Below are 25938 nucleotides of genomic sequence, written 5' to 3' on the forward strand. Positions count from 1 at the left end.
ACTAGTTAAGTCATAAAGAAAAGAGTTTTACTTTGGGTCACAGTTCTGTTGTGAGTCCTCTGATTTCCTTTTCTCCTATGAGGAAAGTAGTGGCCAAGGGATCAAGGAACTGGATGCAGATTGTGGCACACTTAATGGCAATGGCACTGGTGTTTAATGTGGAGCCAAGGTCTAGATTGTGGTTTGTATAGAGGGACTAAAGCTCTTGAGTCTGAGGTGACAGTTACAAGGCCAGAGTACAGTTGCCAATGCTTTTGCCTTTTTAATGGTGTGCAAGGTTCAGGTGCTTATAAAGCAACTGGGGAACTAGGGTTCAGAACATGGGAACACAGAATTTTATTCTGTTGTCCTAAAGTTAAACACCTGTGAAAATTATGAGCATATACAGAGTGAATGTTTTCCCAGGGTTTGTTTGCAGTATGGATATGCCTGCTGTAGTGGTGGTTTTGGTGACTTTGGAGATGTTCCTGGATGAGCTGTGGCTACAGAATGTGGAGTGAAGGTACGTGCAGAGCAATAACTACCCTATACCTGGGTGGCGGTGGTCCAGTGTCCAAGGTGGGGGCATTCATAATGTGGCCATGAAGACAGGATCCAGATCCCAGGCATGTGTCAAGTACCCATGTCTCCAGGTCCAGGGTATGCAGCATGAATGGGATTGACAGCCCATCTCCTAGGGTGGCACAACAGTATTTTCTTCCAGACGGGAGAGCATCTCTTTCTCTTATTAGTTAGTGGCAATTGCGTTCTTCAGTGATAAAAGCTGAAGGTATCCTCAGTGGAGCAGGCTGCCGGTATCTCACCAGTGAACTTCTTGGAATTCTCTACTATGAAAGCTATAGGGAATCCCCAGCTGAAATAGAGTCTGCTGAGGTCCTGACTCTATTGTGTTTTGTGCCTTTGCCACAGTCCCCCACATAATAGGCCACAGGGGACTGTGGGGGTACCTCAGTGGGGCTGTGTGGCTGATAAGGACAGCCAGTTTCTATCCTTTTTTTAAAAGCCATCTTTGGAAGTCTTAGATATATTGATCATTTATCTCCCCAGCAATCCTGCAATCCTGTTTTATTTGTGTGTGTGTGTGTGTGTGTGTGTGTGTGTGTGTGTTATTCTCCATGTTTTGCTCCACTGTGTGCTTCAAGTTCTTAGTTAGATTTGAAATCTCCTAGGGTTATTTTTATCTCATCTAATTACTTTTTGGGGGTGGGGCAGAGGGAGACAAATTCCTAAATCCTAACCTGTCCTCTTGCTGATATCATTGTGACATTTAATCAATCTTTTTTTTTTTTTAATTTTTAAGGAAGAAAACAAACTTTAACATTTTACATGGCCCATTTTATGGTGTCAATTTTTATACAAATTTACTTTAAAACAATATTTAAATGCTGCATAATCATTAAAAGTATCAATATACTTTTGTTTGGCTATTTTGTGCATATTTTAATCTAATACTAAATAGCCAGATAGCATTGTTAAACAATTTTTAAAACCCTGAGGTCAACCTTTTTTCCTCAGTGGACCTAATAGGTTTTGCTGAATTTTTTAAAAATAATTTATTTATTTTGATTCATTGTAAACAAAAGGGGTACAACTTCTTTCTGTGGTTGTACATGAAGTAGAGTCATACCATTTGTGTAATCATACATATACATAGGGTAATGATGTTTGTGTCATTCTGTTATTTTTCCATCCCCCTCACCCCTCTCACCCCTATTTTCCCTCTATACAGTCCCTCCTTCCTCCATTCTTGCCTCCTCCCACCCCCCATTATGTATCATCATCTGCTTATTGGATAGATCATTTGTCCCTTGGTTTTTTGGGATTGTCTTATCTCACTTAGCATGATATTCTGCAACTTCATCCATTTGCCTGCAAATGCCATAATTTTTGGAGGAGGGACACTAGACTAAGAACTGAGGGACTTAATTCTAGTTCTAATCTGTGGTTACAGAACTGTTTGACCTTGGATAAGTCACTGAACTTCAACCTATTTTCTCATCTGAAATGGGACAATGATTTCTAAGGATGAATTAAAATCCAAAATTAGGTTTCAAGATGGCGGCCTACAGGGTGGCTGCATTCTATGTTGCTCCAGGACTCAGGATTCAAAAGAGGAGATATTGAGACACTTGGGACCAACTCAAAGCAGCCGGGTGACTGTCACCCGTTGGGAAGGCGTCCCGGATGGGACGGTGGTCCCAGAACGCAGGAAACTTTGTGAAGTAGAGCTGCCGGCGAGACGCCCCTCCCCCCGCTGGAGCAGTGAAGTTGGACAACTGGGAGCCCCGTAAAGGAGGCCGCTCGGCACAGTGCTGGGACTCGGAGCCACCACTGGGGCTCCAGCAGCTGCCCAGGGGAGGAGTGGCGAGGAGAGCTGTGTGGACTCAGAACACCGGGGCCTGCCCTGAGGAGGAGGAGGAGGAACGTGGCCGCTTGGATTCGGAGTGACTGCACCAGAGCTACAGGCGGTTGCCAGAGGAGAAGCTGCGCGGCGAGCTGTTTGGACTCAGAATGACTGCTTCTGAACACCGGGGCCTGCCCTGAGGACGAGGAGGAGGAAGAGAAGCGCGGCCGCTTGGATTCGGGGTGACTACACTAGAGCTACAGGCGGTTGCCAGAAGAGGGGCTGCGTGGCAAGCTGTTTGGACTCAGATCACTTCTGAACCCCGGGGCCTGCCTGGAGGAGTAGGAGGAGGAGGAGGAGCGCGGCAGGTCGTTTGGACTCGCAGTGACTGCATTAGCGCTCCAGGCAGCTGCTCAGAGGAGAAGGCGAGTGGTGAGTTGTTTGGACTTAAAGTGACAGCTCCTGAACACAGGGGGGCTGCCTGGAGGAGAAGCGTGGTGGGTCGCTTGGTCTCGAGTGGCCGCACCAGAGCTCCGGGCGGTAGCCCAGAGGACCCGTGCAGCGGGTCACGTGGATTCAGAGCCACTCAGAGCGACCGCTCCTGAACACCCAGGGGGTTATCTGGAGAAGGAGGAGAAACGGGGAGGGTCACTTCGACTCGGAGTGATTGATTGCCCAGGGCTACAGGTGGTTGGTGGGAGGAGGAGGCACAAAGTGAGTTTCTTGGACTCCTAGTGACCGCACCGGAATACTGGGCGGCTGTCTGGAGGAACAGGCGTGTGGCGGGTCTCTGGGACTCAGAGCAATTGTTCGGGGCCCCAGGTGACTGCTCAGAGGAGGGGCCGCATAGCCAGGCGATTAGGTGCAGAGCAGGGTCCCAGGATCTAGGAGGCTTCTTGGTGGAAGAGTCGCACAGAGACAGGCTTAGGGCAGAGCGAAGGTTCCAGGCCTGCGGGCAGATTCTCTGAGGAGGGGCAGCCTAAGGAGATTCATCTGCGAAGGGAGAGGCTCCCAGGCCCAGGAGGTAGGGCCGGGCCCCTGGGAACTTTGCAGAGGAAGGCAGCCCAGCCCAGGCGGTAGCTGTAAATTGAGGGGAACCTCTAGCAGGGAACTGACCAGCGAGACCTCCCCATCAGGTGAGTCTTCCCTGCTGGGTGAGGTTTCCCCACAAGGACAGTAAAACCAGAGACTCAGCCCCAAACAGGCCTTGCCTCAGCACGCAGCCTAGGTCCCCTTTGGATGACCATTGGTCAACAAGTGGAGGCACCTCTGCCCACTAGCAGGGATTATACCCCACCTGAAGGCCACCACTCTTAGAGAGGCAGCTTCCTTGTGGAGCACCGCATTATCAACTTCCTCTAAGACTTCAGCCTACTGAAGGCTAAGGGGGGATATATATAGAAATCTTTAGTGACATTGTAAGTCAATAGAGGAAATCTGCAATACCTCAGCAGTCCACTGATACCTGAACACTATGAGAAAACAAGGAAAGAAAATGCTGCAAACAAATCTAGGTGTTACATCAATAAAACCCAATGACAGCATGGCAGAAGAAATGACAGAAAAGGAGAACAGAATGTACATAATTAAAATGATCAAAGAAGCAAACGATGAGATGAAAGAGCAAATGCAAGCATTGAATGATCGCACCAATCGACAATTAAAAGAGCAAATACAGGAAGCAAAAGATCATTTCAATAAAGAGTTAGAGATATTGAAAAAAAAAAAAACCAAACAGAAATCCTTGACATGAAGGAAACAATAAACCAAATTAAGAACTCCATAGAAAGCATATCCAATAGGATTGAACACCTGGAAGACAGAACCTCAGACATTGAAGACAAAATATTTAACCTTGAAAACAAAGTTGAACAAACAGAGAAGATGGTAAGAAATCATGAACAGAATCTCCAAGAACTATGGGATAGCATGAAAAGGCCAAATTTAAGAATTATTGGGATTGAGGAAGGCCTAGAGAAACAAGCCAAAGGAATGAACAATTTATTCAATGAAATAATATCAGAAAATTTCCCAAATCTGAAGAATGAAATGGAAAATCAAGTTCAAGAGGCTTATAGGACTCCAAATACACAAAATTACAACAGACCCACACCAAGGAACATTATAATGAAAATACCTAACATACAAAATAAAGACAGAATTTTAAAGGCTGTGAGAGAAAAGAACCAAATTACATTCAGGGGGAAACCAATACGGATATCAGCAGATTTTTCAATCCAGACCCTAAAAGCTAGAAGGGCCTGAAACAACATTTTTCAAGCCCTGAAAGAAAATGGATGCCAGCCAAGAATCTTATATCCAGCAAAACTTACCTTCAAATTTGACGATGAAATAAAATCCTTCCATGATAAACAAAAGCTAAAAGAATTTACAAAAAGAAAGCCAGCATTACAGAACATTCTCAGCAAAATATTCCATGAGGAAGAGATGAAAAACAAAGAAGCAAATCGGCAAAGGGAGGAATTAGCCTAAAGGAATTGTCAAATAAAGGAGGAAACAAGTTGTGTCAAACAAATAAATAAATAAAATTTAAAAAATGAACCAAATGACCGGGAAACCAAATCATATCTCTATAATAACCCTGAATGTTAATGGCCTGAATTCATCAATCAAAAGACATAGACTGGCAGATTGGATTAAAAAGAAAGATCCAACAATATGTTGCCTGCAAGAGACTCACCTCAAAGAAAAAGATACCCATAGACTAAAGGTGAAAGGATGGGGAAAAACATACCATGCACGTGGACTCAGCAAAAAAGCTGGAGTATCCATCCTCATTTCCGATAATGTGGACTTCAAGCCAAAGTTAGTCAGAAGGGATAAAGAAGGTCATTTCATACTGCTTAAGGGAAGCATAAATCAGCAAGATATAACAATCATAAACATCTATGCCCCAAACAGTGGCTCATCCATGTATGTCAAACAAATCCTTCTCAATTTCAGAAACCAAATAGACCATAACACAATAATAGTACGTGATTTTAACACGCCTCTCTCACCACTGGACAGATCTTCCAGACAAAAATTGAACAAAGAAACCATAGATCTCAATAACACTATCAATAATTTAGACTTAACGGACATTTATAGAATATACCATCCAACCAAGAGCGAATACACTTTCTTCTCAGCAGCACATGGATCCTTCTCTAAAATAGACCATGTCTTATGCCACAAAGCTAATGTTAGCAAATACAAGATGATAGAGACACTACCATGTATTCTATCAGATCATAATGGATTGAAGTTAGAAATAAATGAAAGGGTAAAACACAGAAACTATTCCAACATCTGGAGATTAAACAATATGCTATTATATGATGAATGGATAATAGAAGATATTAGGAAGGAAATTAAAAAATTCTTAGAGGTAAATGAGAACAAAGAAACATCATATCAAAATCTCTGGGACACTATGAAAGCAGTACTTAGAGGGAAATTTATTTCATGGAGCGCATTTAATAAAAGAAGTAAAACTCAACAAATAAACGACCTAACACTACAGCTCAAAGCCCTAGAAAAAGAAGAACAGAACACCACCAAAAGTAGTAGAAGACAGGAAATAGTTAAACTCAGAGATGAAATCAATGAAATTGAAACAAAAGAAACAATACAAAAAATTGACAAAATAAATAGTTGGTTCTTCGAAAAAATAAAAAAAAATGATAAACCTTTAGCCACACTAACAAAGAGAAGACGAGAGAAAACCCAAATCACTAAAATTCGGAATGAACAAGGAAATATCACAACAGACAGGATTGAAATACAAAACATAATTAGAAGCTATTTTGAAAATCTATACTCCAACAAAATAGAAAATTTCGAAGACATCAACAGGTTTCTAGAGACATATGAATTGCCTAAACTGAACGAGGAGGACATAAACAATTTAAATAGACCAATTTCAAGTACTGAAATAGAAGAAGTCATCAAAAGCCTACCAACAAAGAAAAGTCCGGGACAAGATGGGTTCTCAGCCGAGTTCTACAAAACCTTTAAAGAAGAGCTCATTCCAATACTTCTCAAAGTATTCCATAAAATAGAAGAGGAGGGAACCCTCCCAAACTCATTCTATGAAGCCAATATCACCCTGATACCTAAACCAGACAGAGACTCATCAAGGAAAGAAAATTTCAGACCAATATCCTTAATGAACATCGATGCAAAAATTCTCAACAAAATTTTAGCAAATCACATACAAAAACATATTAAAAAGATAGTGCACCATGGTCAAGTGGGTTTCATCCTAGGGATGCAAGGTTGGTTCAACAATCAGGAAATCAATAAATGTAATTCACCATATTAATAGCCTTAAAGTCAAGAATCACATGATTATTTCAATAGATGCAGAAAAAACATTTGATAAAATACAGCACCCCTTCATGCTCAAAACACTAGAAAAAATAGGGATAGTGGGAACATTCCTTAACATTGTAAAGGCCATTTATGCTAAGCCCATGGCTAATATCATTCTAAATGGTGAAAAACTGAAAGCATTCCCCCTAAAAACTGGAACAAGGCAGGGATGCCCTCTTTCACCACTTCTATTCAACATCGTTCTTGAGACTCTGGCCAGAGCAATTAGACAAACCAAAGAAATTAAAGGGATATGAATTGGAAAAGAAGAACTCATCCCTGTTCGCTGATGACATGATTATATATTTAGAGGAACCTGGAAATTCCACCAGAAAACTCTTAGAACTCATAATTGAATTAAGGAAAGTAGCAGGTTACGAGATCAATGCCCATAAATCCAACGCATTTTTATACATAAGTGATGAATCTTCAGAAAGAGAAATTAGGAAAACTACCCCATTCACAGTAGCCTCGAAAAAAATAAAATACTTAGGAATCAATCTCACAAAAGAGGTGAAAGACCTCTACAATGAGAACTATACAACACTAAAGAAAGAAATTAAAGAACACCTTAGAAGATGGAAAGATCTTCCATGTTCTTGGATAGGAAGAATTAATATTGTCAAAATGGCCATACTACCTAAAGTGCTATACAAATTCAATGCAATTCCAATTAAAATCCCAATGACGTACCTTACAGAAATAGAGCAGGCAATTATGAAATTCATCTGGAAGAATAAGAAACCCAGAATAGCTAAAGCAATCCTTAGCAGGAAGAGTGAAACAGGGGGTATTGCAATACCAGATCTTCAACTCTACTACAAAGCAATAGTAACAAAAACTGCATGGTATTGGTACCAAAATAGAAAGGTAGATCAATGGTACAGAATAGAGGACACGGACACAAACCCAAATAAATACAATTTTCTCATACTAGACAAAGGTGCCAAAAATATGCAATGGAGAAAAGATAGCCTCTTCAACAAATGGTGCTGGAAGAATTGGAAATCCATATGCAACAGAATGAAACTGAACCCATATCTCTCACCATGCACGAAACTAAACTCAAAACGGATTAAGGACCTCGGAATCAGACCAGAGACCCTGCAGATTATAGAAGAAAAAGTAGGTCCAAATCTTCACCTTGTTGGTCTAGGATCAGACTTCCTTAACAGGACTCCCATAGCACAAGAAATAAAAGCTAGAATGAACCACTGGGATAGATTCAAACTAAAAAGCTTTCTCTCAGCAAAGGAAACTATCAGCAATGCGAAGAAAGAGCCTACAGAGTGCGAGAATATCTTTGCCAATCATACTTCAGATAGAGCACTAATCTCCAGAATCTATAAAGAACTCAAAAAACTCTACTCCAAGAATTCAAATAATCCAGTCGACAAATGGGCTAAGGAAATGAATACACACTTCACAGAAGAGGATGTACAAGCAATCACCAGATATATGAAAAAATGTTCAACATCTCTAGTAATAAGAGAAATGCAAATCAAAACCACCCTAAGATTCCATCTCACCCCAATTAGAATGGCGATTATGAAGAATACGAGCAACAACAGGTGTTGGCGACGATGTGGGGAGAAAGGTACACTCATACATTGCTGGTGGGGCTGCAAGTTAGTGCAGCCACTCTGGAAAGCAGTGTGGAGATTCCTTAGAAAACTTGGAATGGACCCTCCATTTGACCCAGCTATCCCACTCCTTGGCCTATACCCAAAGGACTTAAAATCAGCATACTACAGAGATACAGCCACATCAATGTTCATAGCTGCTCAATTCACAATAGCCAGACTGTGGAACCAACCTAGATGCCCTTCAATTGATGAGTGGATAAAGAAACTGTGGTATGTATATACAATGGAATATTACTCAGCCATAAAGAATGATAAAATTATGGCATTTGCAGGCAAATGGATGAAATTGGAGAATATCATGCTAAGTCAGATAAGCCAATCTCAAAAAGCCAAAGGACGAATGATATCGCTAATATGTGGAGGATGACACATAATGGGGGGGAGGGAAGGGTTAGTGTTAGGGTTAGAGTTAGGGTTAGGGAGGGGGGCAAGTATGGAAGAAGGAAGTACTGTATAGAGGGTAAAGAAGGGTGGGAGGGGTGGGGGAAGGGAAAAAAATAACAATGTATCAAACAACATTACCCTATGTAAATTTATGATGACACAAATGGTATGCCTTTACGCCATGTACAAACAGAGAAACAACATGTATCCCATTTGTTTACAATTAAAAAAAAAAGATTCAATATGCAAAAAAAAAAAATAAGTAAAATAAAATCCAAAATTATACATTTTCATATTACCATATGTTGTGCACTGTCAGACTGGACCAAATGAATGTAATTACTTAGAAGAGTAGCTTTTCATATGATTTAAGAAAACTTTTGATGATGGTAAAGTGAACTGTGTGAAAATATTGAGTGACTTTTCCTATTTGATATTAAATTTCCATATTTATACAGTGTTTCTTGTTAGGTGAGAGACTCATAAAATAATCAGTGCCTTATTGTGCACCTTTTGCTCCTGCTATTATTAGCAGGTGGCATTTTAACATTAAAGGAAAGCTAGCCCTCCACTGTTCAGTTTTCCTTACTTGAATCTTTTAATTGCCTTCGATGAATTTAGTATGAAAATATGCCAATTAAGCTTCAAGGGTACAGGATCAGTAAAAGGGGTAAAAAAGAAGCAAAAGTGGGAGCTGGTGTCTTAGAGTAGCTTGGAAGAGTAGATTAAAAGACAGCAAGAATTATTTAATTTGCATAATTGTTTTAAGATGATTAGCTTGATATCACTGCCTTGATTTTTATGGAGACGTTTATTCCCTCTATAAATATTTATTTGACAAAATCTAAGATATGACTTGTCTAAGCTCTTAGAATAAAATGGATAGACCTATACTCCTTATTTAATACAGCAGATTCATGTCAGCATGTGTCTAAGAAGTCAGGGCCTCTGGCATTCTCTGAGAAACAAGGGGTAGTGACGGTCTGCATAAGTTGCCCTGGCAGCACTGATCGGCTCTTGTCATAACTTTCAGGAGAGGATGTGTAGTCACTCTGAGTGCTGCTCCCTGGCTAGCTTCTCCTTCTGGCAAGATAGTTCAGGGCTCTTGTCAGGAACAGTGATAGCTCCAATAGCAGACACTGAAAGTAGTAGGGCGGAACAGCTGTATGGCTTCTCACTAGTGACTGTGTACTAATGGCCGTGAGTCTTGTCTGATTTGCTATGATAAAAAGCTTGAGAGAGTGACAAAATTTCAGCTCTCCTTTGTCCTTTGTCCTCAGGTGGAGTGCTGCCTGCTGTTTAAGGTGCCTTGAGTCTATAAAGAAAAGTAAAATGCATTTCCATTCTTCGTCCCTCTCTCAACTTACCTTTTTGGGTGGTCCCAGTGTGGGACTTGCTCATTCATCTGTGAAACAGATATACCAGGCACATCAGTGTTTATTAGATACCCACTCCAGAAACCTTGCAACATCAACATATAATAAACACGTGTGTTGCCATAGTTCTATATTTTGTAGGCAGCAATTAACTTCGAAAGTGTCTGTTTCTGGTTTAATATCTAGGCCCAATAAAATCACATTTTTGTTTGTTAAATCTATGTACCAAAGGTAGTTTGAAAATAGCTTTTAGAGTGTTCGCGAAGAGTCATAAAGATATATTTAAAAGTCTTATTCTTTGAAGAGGATCCTTTTTACCATTTAAATGGGATTCTTTGGGGAAAATACAGTCATGGTTTTCAGACTGACCTAAAGCCTGGTCTTGCTAATGGGTACACCTGACAATTGAGCTCTGATTCACCAAGTTTTGCAGTAAAATGAAAGAACATGTGAGTGTGAGTATGTGTGTGTGTGTGTGTGCATGTGTGCTGATTGGCAAGCAGACAGGCTTGTAACCAGTGTCACCAAAACAGCTGAATGAATGCTGTAGAAGAAAAAGTCACATATCCCTCTCCCCTTCAAAGACAGCTAAGGTGAGCGTATCATATCTGGCTGCTCCCTCTGAAGTGCTGTCTGGAACAGTGGTAGTTCTACCATGGAAGCTTTGAAATCTTGGGCTAGGCCTTCCTAGTCTCAGAGCATATTATAATGTCTTCTGCTTTGAATTGTCACTTCCAAACTGATATGTTACCATATTTTTTTGCCAGGGTGAATTGAGGTTAGGTAGGGCCTAAAACTTAGGGAATTTTGGTAACCCTTCTTATGGAAACAAAATGTAAAATTGTGAATGCAGAAATATCTAATTTGATGGATAAATTTTGATAAATCACAAATTTCAAAAGCTTATCTATGTGACAAACATCACAATTTAGAGAAAAAGAACACCTTTATTAATATCTTATTTTCTCTGTCTTGGGTATCTGATCATCTGTTTATGTAGTATCTATTTATGTAGCAATGATTCAGTATTATTTTCTTTGAAAGAATAAAAAGTTCAGTTGATCTTTCCTGTAGCATGCTGATTCATGTATTTTTAAAATATTGACAATTTTTAAAATTTACTTTTGGGATTATTACTTGGTGATGCTGTATGCATGCAGAGGATTTTTGTCAAACTGGGGAAAATCTCTCTCAATAGATTTCCCAAACTCATTCTAAGATTAGAATTTCCTGCACATTGTCTTCTAGTTATAGCATTTCAAACTTTGTTTCTTCTCCACTTGCTTCTGTTGCTTTATGCCTCAAATCTTGTTTCTCTTTCACTTTCTACATATTCTGGCTCCAGGTACTGGACTATCATTTTGTCATGTAACTCCTGGTCCTGCCCTTCTGTGTCACCTCAATGAGTGAGTTGGTATAGACAGCAGAGAGAAGAATCTTGAAAACTGTTTATACCAGAATTTCTGGCACCACTTAAACTACACTTGGAACTGAATGAAACCCATATCAATACATATTCTATAGATAAAAAAACAAAACAAAACACTGTCCCCAAATCAACTGCTTCTTAGCAGATTCCTGAGGCCACTCCCACATTATATTACATGAAGGAAACTGACAGAGAGAAGTAGGGACCAGCACCACTCCTAGACCTAGGAAACTGAGGTCTCTATCCTGTGTCTGTGTTTCAGAGGGTTTCTCCTTTGTTTCTTTGTCATATATGCCTCTTTCTATAGGTCAAGGAATCTGGAGGGTCACGGGGATTTGTCCACCCAGGTCCCATGCCTAAACCCACTCTTATCCCTAGCATCCTCCACCATCATGATCAAGATACCTGGGTCTGTGGAACTTTCTGCTCTGTATGGCCACAAGTCTGTTTTCAGGACATGACTGGGAATCTCTCCCAGGTACACATCCCATTCCACACTCCAGTTGTGCAAGTCTCTAGGTCTGAAAAGGGTACATCTGTGAAGTGAGGTGGGAAGAATACCCTTCAAAGATGGAGTTCAGTTGAGTAGTTGGGATGACAAACGTGTTTGGGAATTTTACTTAGAATGGAATCTGGAATAGAAAGGGGATGTGGGGTGGGGTAAGATGAAGTATATTCTTGCTCCAGTCCTACAGATATTAAGGATGAGTTTTATTGAATAGAAATATCAGGGATCTGCACAACTTGTATTTGAAAAAAAATTGTTTCTGCATTTTATCCGAACTATTACCATGAGAATGCTTGCTAGAACCTCCCAGGGCTTAGAGGGGACCTGAGCAAGTGTGGGATCCTACAGATTCAACTTCATTAACTTCTCAGTGAATATCCTATAATGAAACTGTACATCAAAATAGTGTGTCTTTTGACATCTCTCCATAAATCACATCACCTTCCTATTGAAAAAACACTCAAGGGCCTTGTAATTTAATCTTTAAAAATCATTAATGCTAATTATTATCACACTTCACTTATCTCTTTTTCTGATAAAATTAACTGTATTTAAACAGTGTCAAGAAATTCTGCAATGTGCAACAACATGGATGAACCTTGAGAATGTAATGCTAAGTAAAATAAACGAGTCACAGGATGACAAATACTGCATGTCATTTATATGAGTTATCTAAAAATGTCAAATTCAGCTGGCGCCATGACACACACCTATAATGCCAGTGATTTGGGAGGCTGAGGAAGGAGGATCACAAGTTCAAAGCCAGCTTCAGCAACTCAGTGAGCCCCTAATCAACTTTGTGAGACCCAATCTCAAAACATTAAAGGACTAAGGAGGTGGCTCAGTGGTTAAGCACCCCTGGATTCAATCTCCAGTACCAAAAAAATAAAAATAAAAAATAAAAATGTCAAATCCATCAAATCGGAAGGGAATGGTGAGTCCAGGGATGGAGGAAGGGAGATGAAGAATTACTAATGAACAAGTATATAGTTTCAGTTAAGCAGGATGTGGAGGCTCTAGAGAACTGTTGGATAACATCATACCAATAGTCAACAATCATGTATTGTACACTTAAAATTTGTTAAGAAGTTAGATATCATTTTAAGTGTTCTAAATACAATGAAAAAAATATTAAGAAACCAAAATCAGAAAGAAAAAAGTTTCTAGTTAGCCCAAAATAAACATGAAATTAATTCAGGTTCACACATTTTAGTTACTGTAGAATCCTTCACCCCTTATTAGTGATAATGAATGTCTTTTTAAGCAAGGTTTAACATCATTATCTTGTTAGCCCAATTAATAGTATACTAAAAGTAGGAAAAAGGAAAAGGAATAGAATCAGAATGCTAGAGGCTGGCAGTCAAAATATGGAAACAAATGGTAGCTAAAGATGCACCAGAATGGAAACAATTCATTTGACAAATATTTGTTGAGTACTGAGTGTCAGAAATGACAATTGGTATTACAGATACATAGGTGAAACAACAAAACAAAAGAGTCCAGAATTCTTGCCTTCACAATGCCCAGGTTTCAAGTAGAAGGTAATAACGTAAGCAGCTATCTGTATAGACCAAGAAGATGAGTCCTCTTGGACTCAGCAAAAAGAAGTTTACTGGTGACCTTGACAAAAGTGCAGTTCAGTGGAAAAACAACCTGATTATAGCAAAAGTAGGAACAATGTTTATGGACAACTTTTCAAAGTGTTTGCTGTAGAGGGATGGAGAATTATGGAGCAGTACTTGGCTGTGAAAGTAGGGTCACATAGTTTAATAATGGTGAAAATTTTATGCTGATGGAGAAAATCCAGTATAAAGAGAAAATTTAATGATTTAGCAGAAAGAGAATAAGGAACTGTTAGGATGATGTTTTGAGTAAGAGGCAATAAGATCTATGGAAGTAGAAGCTTTTTCCTTGGAGGAGGAAGGAGATAAGAGTTGGAAGTCACTGGGTAAGCTAAAGTGAGAGTAGGGACATTCGGGGCTTCCTTATTTTTCCAGAAAAACAAACACAAAGCTAAGTCACCAGTTGAAGAGCAAGAATGGAAAAGAAGACATTATAAGTTTGAGAAAAGATTAGATGAAATGAACCAGTCATTTATCCAAGTGGAGGAATGAATAAATGGGTTAGTGTTAGTGACTGAATTTAATATTAAGCCCAACTTGTAAGTATGTATGTGTGCAAGTCCTGAAATTTTTATACCCTAGGGACGAATGTGGAGTGGGTAGAGTATTGGATTCTTTATGGTTGAAGTGAGAATGAGGAAGCAACAAAAGTAAAAGGTGAGCAAGAGAGCTGAGTGCATGTTGAAGGGACAGTAATATCTCAAGAGAATTCAGAAAGATTTGAGGGTGAGATGGACCATAAAACCCTAAGGTGTCAATTGATCAAGTATTAATTTGGAAATACAAAAAACTGAAGGAAAACAAGAAAGGGAGAGTTGGAATCAGATTACTGTTGGGGGCAGAGAGCTTAAAATGCAGAGTTGGATGAGGCTGTAGCCTTTGGTAATGACAAAATCAAGGGTGGCTTTACTGCATGAAATGACATCTTTCCCTATTTGAAGATAGGGAATTAACATGAATTAACAGTGCTAGGTACGAAAAGCAACAAATGATGACTAACCCCAAGAATTAGTTGCTCTCTAGCAGCAGCAGCAGCAGCTAGAAAACTGAAACCTTCAAGAACCAAGGACCCACAAGGAGTAACCTGGGATTTGGTGGTTAATTGCAAGAGGCAGGTGGAGGAGACTACTACAAGAAATTGAAACCTGGAAAGAGGGAGAAAAACAATTTTTCAATATTGGCACTCTAGCATAGATTAGTAAGTGTTTCTGATTATCTTGATGAATTAAGAAATACTATCATAGCTTTTAGTATATTTTATTTTAATAGAAAGATGTAGAAACATTGTAGAAAGATTTTATTCAATCGTAATCTATGTACTTTTATTATTTGGTGCTTGAAAATATAAGAGATGTGAATTTACATATAATTTTTCAGATGCAAATATTCAAATCTAGATTTGCCTTTAAAATTATTTCATAATAGAAAAACTGGCTGATCAATAGAGAAATAATGTTTAATAAAATTTAACACATATTTATAAGACTTATAGAAATAGAGTTGAAGGAAATAACTCTGTAAAGACATTTACCAAAAACTTATAGGAAGAATATATGTCATGATAAAGCATGAGGAAGCAATTTTAAATACCTGCTATTACTAATTTTATTCAATATTATGTTTGAGGTTCTAGCCTGCACAGTAAGAAAAGAAAATGTGTAAGTATTAAAAGAGAGATAAAATCTTTCCTTACCTGAAGATCATATAATCACCTATCTTGAAAATTCAAGAGAATTTACATAAAACTACTAGGACTGATAAAGAGTATAACAAATACCTGAAAATAAAATGAACATTCAGAAGTTATTTGCTTTTTATATAACAGCTTTAAATAATGAAGATAACTGTAAGGTGGGGAAGAGATTCTTTATGCTATCAAAACTATAAGCCAGAAGGTGATAATTTTGACTGCATTTAAGCAATAATAGCACTTCTTAATTATAAACACCAAAAGAAAAGGAAAAAATGAGCTAGAGACTTGGAGATGTTATTTAAAATGCATATAATTTACAAAAGACTAGAAACCTGAGCATTAAAAAATGTTTAACAAATATTATGAAAAAGGAAAAAACTCAATGTAAAAAAAATTAGAAATTCACAGACATAAAATCCATAGCCAATAAACATGTAAGAATATTCTACCTCAATAGAAAGCGGGATAATGTGAAATTAAACCCAATAGTAGGCAAAATAATCATCCCCAAAAATGTCCCCAGGAACTATAAATATGTTAGGTTACAATGCAAAGAGGAATTAAGGCTGCAAATAGAATTAGGTTACTAATCAGCTACCCTTTAGATAAGGAGATTATCCTGGATTATTCGGATGGGCTCTGTGTAATCACAAGGGTCCTTATAAGTGGAAGAGGAAAGCAGAAGAATCAGAGTCAGAGAGAAATTTGAAGATGTCATAGTGCCAGCTTCAAAGATGGAAGAGAGACCATGAGCTAAGGAATGAGGCAGTCTATAGAAAATGGAAATGGCAAGGAAACAGATTCTGCCCTAGAACTCCAGAAGGACTGTAGCTCTGCTAGCCTCTTGATTCTAGACCCATTTTGGATTATGACCTCTAGAAGTGGGAGAGAATATACTAGCGTTATTATTAACTTGTGTTTATGGCATTTTTTTACAACAGTATTACAAAATAAATAGAAGCACCAGTGAAATACCATGGAAAACCTTAAAAGCCACCAAAATGATAGATGTTTAAGATTCATAGTGCCCTATGTTAAAAATGTGGAAAAAACAGAAAGTCCTAAAAATGCTGGTGACAGGTGAAAATTTATACATCTTCTTTGGAAAGCAATGCTTAAATACCTAAATGTTTTTATTTGCAGGATCAGCAATTTTATTTCTAAGTCTAATTTAGAGAAATAATAACACTTATGGACAAAAACATATATAAGAATTGCTTAAGAGAACTGCCGATGGCATTAAAATTTGGAATCAACATAAATCTCCCTCAATCAGAGAATGGATAAATAAACCTAATGGAATAGTACACAGTAAGTAAGTGGACTATAGTTACTTACATCAACTTGGTTAAGTTGCAAAAATGTAGCTTTGAGTCAAAAAAGCACATTTCGGAAGATATGGGTATATGTATATGTATATGTGCATGTGTGGTCTGGAGGAATCAGATTCTCTGGGGCTTTTGTTTTCAAGTGAACTTACTTCCTCTTAAATAGCTCTTCCCTAACCTCTCTGCTCTAGTCTCACTTCCACCTTCATCTTAATAAGTGTGGGTATTATCTTCCTCAGTGAATCTCTGAAAGTAGGTTCTGGACATTCATTTTTGAGGCTACGGATGTTGACATCAGTTACATTTAGGATTTTTATCTTGTAGGCATACCCAGAAAAACAATATGTCATTTAATTAACAAGATTCCTAGTCTACCCAAAGGAAACTGGTAAATTGTACCTTTTGGAAGTTTAAGCTCTTTGAATTTTGTCTATATTCATACAAAATTGCCTAAGAAACTTAACATTATATATCTTTCTAAATGTGCCAAATCCAATCACAGAGAGCTTTGCTGGTCCCATTGAGGACACACTCTAAAGGAATTGAGGTCTGAAAAGACAGTAGTCTTGATCTGGATCATTCTCAAAGGCAAGGGGACAGAGCTGAACCTGCTAATCCTGTAGGGGGTCATTTGTGCAGAGTCCAAAGTCTTGTCTGGAGGATGCATGATCCTGTGAATTACAAGGGTGATCTAAATAATGTTGGCATAATCAAAAGACAGTTCACGTTGTTAATCCTTCTACAGTTCCCTGGAATCTCTACTATGCCTGCATCTTTGTGATTGGAGTGGAGTCGAATGGGCTGATGTGCCTGCTTAAAATTGCAGCTTTGCACAAGTCTGCTGGGTGCTTGGGCTGTATTCACAGGCTTCATCTTGAATTGCTAAAACAATCAAAGAGCATTCATTTCCTTAAATGGTTATATATTGTTACTGGATTTGATTTCTAATGACTCTATCATTCTGTTCAGCAAAATGCACTAGGACACCAATAGCCAATTAATAAACGCCTTAAAATTAGACAAGTGGCCATTTCATATAATAGTGATATTCGCATTATTTGAAGAAATCACACACATAGAATGGTAGCAGATGTCTTTTATTCTCACTGTTGACAAATCAGCATACAGAAACCTTAAAATGCACTTGGAGGAATTTAGGTCAGTGTGAGGAAATCAGTGTGCATTTAAAAACTCTTTTTGTGTGTTTAAAATATGTTATAATGTTTTAAGAAACAGCCCTTCCTTTAGAAATGCTGTTAGGGAGCTTCTGCTGAGAGCCGCAGCTGTTTGAATGCATTCAATAGAGATGATTCAGAGGGAAGGCGTGTCATTGTACTCCAGGAAGGGTTCAGAGGAACGCGGGCTTTGTGGTTGCAGCATTTTTAGAACCAAGATTCAGATTCTAGAACAATAGTATGTGAAGTGCAGGAGTCTTTCCCAAGGATTAGGCAATGAGAAGAGAGATTATAACTACCATTTGTGTTTGTTTTTAAATTATGTTTTAATGTTATATTATAATCATGTTGATATTGTTATTTTAGGTTTCAAATGTATACAACAGATTTCTTTATCAGAACATGAATATAATTTATCATATGTAATAAATATAATTAGAATATATATAATATATAATAAAATATAATTAGAAAGCTAATGTATATATCTGAAGTGACAACAAATGTTTATGTATGATTTTACCGATGAGGGTGCAGCTTTGATAATTCAGTGACTGCTATAAATCTGTTAAGTCAAATCTGACATGGAAGCAGAAAGGCAAGTGTCACTTGGTGGTAACAAACAACCTCTGGGGCCTGTGCCACTGCTGGCCCACACAGGGCCTGGAAGAGCATTTGCAAAGAGGCAGACCTGAAAGTGGGTGTGTCTGTGGGTGGCCCCCGACTTGACAACCAGAACATGGGCTGGATGTGGCCCCTTCCCTTCTCTTCTGAGAGCTCTTGGGCACAACTCAAACATCCTCACATGGCTGCCTGTGCAAGGCAGACCAAGGACATCAGGAGGAAGTAGCTGAGAGTCCATTGTATTCTCTACTTCTTTTCCCCAGATGAATCTTGGAGCTTAAAAACAAAGCAAAACATAAACAAACAAACAAAACCAAAACACTAAATCTTCAAGTCTGATAAGATGATTAGGTTTGATACAAATTTGAGCATCAGGTGAAGTAAGCAGTAAGAACATTTAAATGCCAAAACACATAATGGTTTGTTCAGGAATACGTATAGCTTAGATTAGAATTTGTGTGTATCCTTGTTAAAGGGGGTTTCCAGTAAAATGATTTAAAAAAATGAATTTAATAAGAAAAAAAGAAATGTATAAATATTAATTGAATCAAAGGCCTCACGGATATAGATTTTCTTTTATGTGAATCCTTGCTTTAAATAGGTATTTTCTATGTCTACATAAAATAAGGTATAATTATTAAACCTGATATTTTAATAATATTGCAAAAGAGCAACATGTTGAATACCAATAGGTCTGAGGTTACAGTTTATGAACAAGTGGCGGTCCCTACGTCTGTTTTTCTTTTTTCTTTTTTGCTTCCTCATGTTTAAGGGAAGGGATCAGACTATATAATGTATAAGATTCTTTTAGAATAAAGTAATAGATTGTGTACATAGGTTTTCATTTCAACTTCTGGTAAAATGAAGTAATTGAAAATAGTAACAAAATTGTCTCATTTTAGCTTTATTTAGTCTATAGAAATTCCATGGATGCCAAACTTATCCATTTTCTACCTGTGGCAACAAAAACTTCTGCAAGTCTGCCTTGTCTGAATTTTATAGATCCCCAAGAAAAGTTTGATCATTGTCTGGCTTCTGGGAGGGAACCTCTAAGTCCCTGGAATATTCTACCTGATAAGGGTGTATTTGCTTATCTGGAGTCCTTGGTCCAGGCCAAACTGTCTGTACTAACAAGATGTATGGTGGGGGCTTTGGGATTGACTTCTTGATCCTCTGACAGATGTGGAGGCAAACGTCTGCCATGAGTGGTTTGCTATGCTTATATGACCAAACCTTATTCAAGCTCTGAAAACCAAGGCTTGGGTGTGCTTCCCTGGCTAGCAATAGGAGAATTATATGGTACAACCATGACTCCCACTGGGATAAGACGATAGGAAACTTGGTATTTATTGTCTTCGAGACTTTGCCCAATGTGCTTTTTCTGTTGCTGAATTTAATATGGATCCTTTTGCTGTAATAAATCATACCTGAGTATAATAGCTTTTTTGAGTTTTCTGCATTCATATAACTAATCATTGAACCTGTGGGTGTACTTGGGGAGCCCTGAATGACACTGCTTCTGGCTCTAAGGGGGATTCCTGGATATTTCTCCTTTGCATATTTCTCCTTTTCTCCAAACTTTTCCATATTGGATTCTTGGTCCTAGCAAAGGAAGTTTTGTCCTATTCTAATGGATCTGGTTGCTCTTAGTCCCTGCTGTCACAGGCATTTGGAAAATCTACCTGGTCTCTTGCAGCTGCTGCTGCTGCTGTTGTTCAACTGGCAACTAAAATGCACGTTAACAACAATAAGTCAACAGGAGGAACCCATCTCGCAACTGGTTTCACAGAGTATGGGATGAGATCAGTGGGTCTACTCTGGAAGTTCACCTATCTCCTTCAGGAAGGCTAGTGGTTTCAGAGTCTGGTTCAGTATGAGCTTTCAGCAGATTAATTAACAAGTTATATCCCTCTAACCTAGTTCATTTTCTCTGTTGGTTGTCCAGCAAAGGCAGTAATGCTGCATCTCAAAAAGTTGGAAAATCTGCAGGCCACTGTGAAATGCTTCCTCTTCATCTGAGTTTTGTCACAAATTATCACTGTCTCACATACGCCTCCTTTTGAAAGAGATGGCAAAGCTTTCATTTTATTTCCTCTCCCAGGGATCATGATAAATTGTTCAAGAGGAAACGATGTTAATGCATCTCAGGGGACCAAGTTGCTCCTTTCTAATGTTAATGTGTCTCAGGGGACCAACTTGCTCCTTTCTAATGTTCATGTCAGATTTGGTGTTTTAGTTCTCATTCCATTCGGGGTGAACTCCTGTGTAGAATCTTGGAGTAAGAAGTTGGGCAGGAGGAGTCTTTGTTCCTCTCAGTGTAGGCAACTATCAGAATCTAAGTGACTCATTACTTTTCTTCCCAGAAGTCATCGGAGTTCTTTACACAATAGGGCCCTGGCCTTTGCAAGCTCTCTGGCAACCTTTAGTTTTTTCAGTTGGCTCAGGCACATTGGATTGGCTGAGCCTATGTACCTCAGGCTAACACACTGAAACTCCATTTCATTTTTTTTTTTTTAAATTTAAGATAAACCTTTGACATTCAGTTCAATAGTCTTGTAGCTTGTCTTAGATCACAGATGGAAAGCAAGCATGCAGAGCTCCTCTCTGCCTAGTGTGTACCCATACAGCCTACGCAGTGGTTATTTATAGGTGATGTTCATTGTGATAGGTTCAGGCATCTATCTGTTCTGTTGGGCAGATGGCACACCAGACCATAATATTTAGAATATCAACCTCTGGGTAGAATGAAAATTAACATCAAATGCTTATGTTCTGAGATTTATGCAGCCTGTTGAAAAAGTAAAATTTTTATGCTGTTTATAAAAACTGAGACTATAGGTTTTGTTCCTTCTGAACTCAGGTTGATACAACAGTTTATTTCTTCAGCATACTTTTTGTTGTTTCCTCATTGCATTCTCCTTCTCTTCCTGAATGATATTATTAGCTGAGCACATTGCCGCTAGCCAAACATTATGTTTCTCAGCTTCCCCTATAGTAAGGTTTGGACATAAGCTTTCAGATTTGGGCAAATTACATGTGATATAGTTTTAGGAGTAAAATCAAGGAATTCCTTAAAAAGAGATGTTAAGCCCTTCATTACCCTTTCATTCACCCATTCTGCTTCCTAGAATACAGATGTGATGGCTGGAGCAATGCTGAGGACTTTATTGGTTCACAAGGAAGACTACACCTAGGGATGACAAATTAGTAAGGTGGAAGGAGCCTACATCCCTGAAAACTCCATTAACATCAAGACCAATATTAAATTATGTTCTCAGAGATTTTCTTTACTTGAAAGAAATAAGTTTTTGCTTTGTGTAAGCCACTATTATTATAAATTTCTTTTATTTTCAGCTGAACTTAATTTTATTTGAACAATGAAATTCCTTCCTAGCCTATGATTCTAACTATACTTGACTATATTCGCGCCTCTGAATCTAATTATGATAATGGATGAAGCGACCAAGGAGACTTCTGATAATTTTTAGCCATGAAATTATCATTGCAAACATTTAGCATAATTGTATAATAGTTATAGAATCAAAATATGACTTTGCCCTCTCCTAGATGTCCAGGCTCATGTAAGAGAGAGGTCTTTCTGAGGTGACCTTTCCTTTCTATCCTATAAAATCACCTCTTAGGATTACTGTGCTGATTAAATAAGATAATGTGTGTAATGTGCCTGCTACTCAAAGGTGCTCTATAAATATTAAATACCCCTTGAAATTCATTTTCTTTTAACAGGTAAATTTATTTTTGTATCATTGTTGCTTAATGTATTACCTTGCACAAGGTACACACTAAATGAATGATTCTTTAATAAAATAAGGCAGTCTCTACATGACCTTCTAAGACACATACTTCAGTCTCTTCATTGTTTTTTACTCTCTAAATTATGTAAAATGTTATACCAATGTTCAGAACGATTGAGGGCCTACATAAGCTCCCACTTTACAACTTGGGGAGTTAGTTTGAAGTTGGGTAGAAGCTCAGTCTTTTTTCCCTGGCTTGTAAAAACCAGCATTACTCATGTACAGGATTCACTTAGCATTGAAAATGAATATTACAGTAGCTTTTATGCCATGAGCACTGTTTCTCTTCATGGCATGTATTATTTGGAGTCAACATATAATGGACAAAATTTTATTTCTGTGTAACATATTATTAACACCAATCAAGAAGATATACAGCAATAGATATGTTTTAACAGACTGAGTCATTTTATTCTCCCTAGATATGTACCACATTGGTGCATTTGTGTTTTCTTCTCTCTCAGAGAATCAGGACCTGAGAAGAACTGACAAAGATGCTAGAAAGTGACCCTCTGTGTTGACCCAGGAGTCCCCCCAAACCACCCTGAAGACATGGAAACAGACAACTTTTCTTGTTTAATGACCTGCATGATGTATCATAATTCTGTTTTTGTTCTTTTCTCAGGAAAAAAGATCTGGTTTCATCAAAAATATCCTATGTTCTTTTCTTCGAATCCTGTGGTTCAGAGATCACATTTCAGATGTTTGCGAGGGGAGGATTTGAAAGAACAAAAGGGTGGCAAAAGAGGTGAGAGGGAAGTGGGAAGCTTTCTTCCTCACCTTTGCAAACTCTCTCTGAGAAAAACCAGACCTCTTCACCCAGCAGCTATGTAGCATTTGAGTCATAACTGCTTTAATCCATCTTTAGTCCACAGGAAAAGCAAACTTACTGAAACAGTGACTTGGTGTTAGAGACTGAGAATCTATTGCATCAGAAAGACAACTCTCTGCACACTCTCTTGTTACTTTCCAGGTTTCACTAATATAGACTGCAAAGATGGAAACTCATTCACTATGCTATACAATGCGTTTTTAAGATTATTAAACTATTTGGAAGGCATTAATAAATAAATGAAACATGAAGAGAATTAGGAGAAAAAACATGTTTTCCCAAGGCTTAACCATTTAGTAACTAAGAAAAGGGGTTGTGTTTTTCAACACACATGTGCCAACTTCTCAACACGGTAGGGTCTACTGAAGTGACTCGAGTCCCAGGAGCTCTTTATAGATTCTAGGCTGACACACACATCAAACTGGATTTGAATGAAATCCAGACATTATTTCTATTTTAAGTGGAATTAATTGAGCTTTCAACAGTTTTATGATATTTCAGACAGGTATTTGTCAGGACTTTATCAACAAAGAGTGCTCTCGGGAAGGATCTGAGGAGCAGGCTGTCACGGGCTGGGAGGACAGGACCTGGGCGGCAGACCCCAGGTGAGGTGTTCACGTGGAGATGCTTGTCTGGGATGGCACTCAGTCAATATGTGTGCTGCTCTGACAGGGTCTGCCTCTTCTCACTGTCCCCAGGTGAAAACATCCCACAGTTCCAAAGGCCCGAGTGAGAGAACAGACACAGCCCCTGAGAGCAGGCTTTGTGAGTAATTTGTTCACAATGACAGATTTATTTATTCTGTTCACACTTACGCTATCAAGGTCCTGGGAGAAATTCCTTCCCAAATGTACTCTGACAAACACTGCTGTTCCTCCTGTTGAGAACTGATACTGCTTTTTTGAAGTGGTTCTGACCATGTGTGCAAATATGTCTTCTACCTAAATAACCTCAAGGATTTTTATCCTCACAAAAGCTTTTAGTCTACTTGGCTCATTTTAAACACAAATTCTACATGAAGAAATGGTAGAAGGTAGTTCTGTAAACCAGTAATGTATATGTTCAGCAAATTCCTTAAAAATTCCCTATTGCTTCCATTTTGTTTTCCACGGGGACATGAAATTGCTTAATTCCCATTTCTTTTTCTTCAAATATTAATTAATTAATTAATTTTGAAATTTGGAGTTAGGGACTTTTAGCTCTTCCTTTTTTCTGCCAGGATTTTGTGTTCCAAGTAATGTACAATATAATTACATTATAGCAATATGCACAAATTAAAGTCAATTGAAGAGAAAGAGCTTTGGTTTTCAATAGTTGTCTAAGGTTTACTTTTTTACTTTTTTTTTTTGGTCAAGTTCTTTTCACTAGAACTAAAGGAGTTTATTTTGAAAGATCATAAAAATCAGAAAAAAGTCTAATCAGCTTTGACATTTATATTTTGAAAATATTCAAAGAAGATATTTTTAAAATACTCTCAAAGTATTATGGATCTTGTTTAGTTGTGAATATTTTCCTTGCCACTTAGGTGGCTTAGGAATAATAATAGGGAATGATTCTAACCTTGCTAGACAATTACTAGCAGTGTCTCTGGTAGGTTTGAGATAATCAAACAACTTGTTCTAAAGCCACTAATAGGATACATGTATGCATTTTAAAATAGCATAACTGTGGAATATAATAGTCATTTAATGTGAATTTCTAAACATGATGTGATTCAAAAGCCTGAAAGTTAATACTTCTATATATTGTTAAATTTGTTAATACTAGATTTTTTTCTGACACACAGCTTTTAAAAGTTATGAAGCTTATTTTAGTCAACTTTTGTGTTTCTGTGTCCAAAAGACCTGACAAGAACAATTATGGGAAGAAAAGTTTATTTTGGTTGGTGGTTTCAAAGATTCAGTCCATGATTGTCTGACTCCATAGCTCTGGACCCACGGCAAGATAGAACATCATGGAAAGGCATGGCAGAGAAAAGCAGCTCAGAAGGTGGCAACAGGAAGCAGAGAGAGTGAGCTCCACTCACCAGGGACAAGATATAAACCCCAAAACCACACCCCAGTAAACTACTTCCTCCAGCCAAGACCTACCTGCCAGTTATTACCAGTTATTCCAGGTAATAAGTGGATTTACTCACCCATTAGGTTACATCTCTCATAAACTAGTCATTTCACTTCTGAAAATTCTTGCATTATCTCACACATGAATTTTTGGGGACATCTCATTTATAAATCTTAGAGTTTTATTATTGCTGTGTGTGTGTATGTGTGTGTGTGTGTTTCTTTCACTAGATCATAATCTTCTTGATGTAGGAACTGTCTTTCATCCTTGTGTCCCCACCTTCCTACATTTTTATCCTTAGGCATTAGCACCTTCCTTTCCAGATTTGAGCAGCTCAATAAATATTTGTTTAGTAATTAATTGAAGAAATAAATACATGAAAAAATAGATAAAGCAAAATAAAAATTTAACCCTAGGAAAGAAGCAACATTTACAAACATTATTGTTAAAGGGCTATTGTTTATTTTATAAACATTTCTGCACAAATAAATAACTTTAAGAAGTTGTCAGTGGTATATTTTACTAGATTGTTTTATACAGGCTAAAAACTAAAACCAAAGTATTGTGTGTTTTGAAAGGTGAGAGATAGGGTTTAATTGGCACTCATTCCAGTGGTGTTATGTGGTTAGAATAGTACCAATTTGGAAACCTGGAAGGTAATTGTATCTCAAGATCTTTTAACCACTTCCTATATAATTCTAGCTTAACATAGATATTATAGTCTCTA

This window comes from Sciurus vulgaris, assembly GCF_902686455.1.
Source record: "Sciurus vulgaris genome assembly, chromosome: 8".
NCBI classification, from domain to species: domain Eukaryota; kingdom Metazoa; phylum Chordata; class Mammalia; order Rodentia; family Sciuridae; genus Sciurus; species Sciurus vulgaris.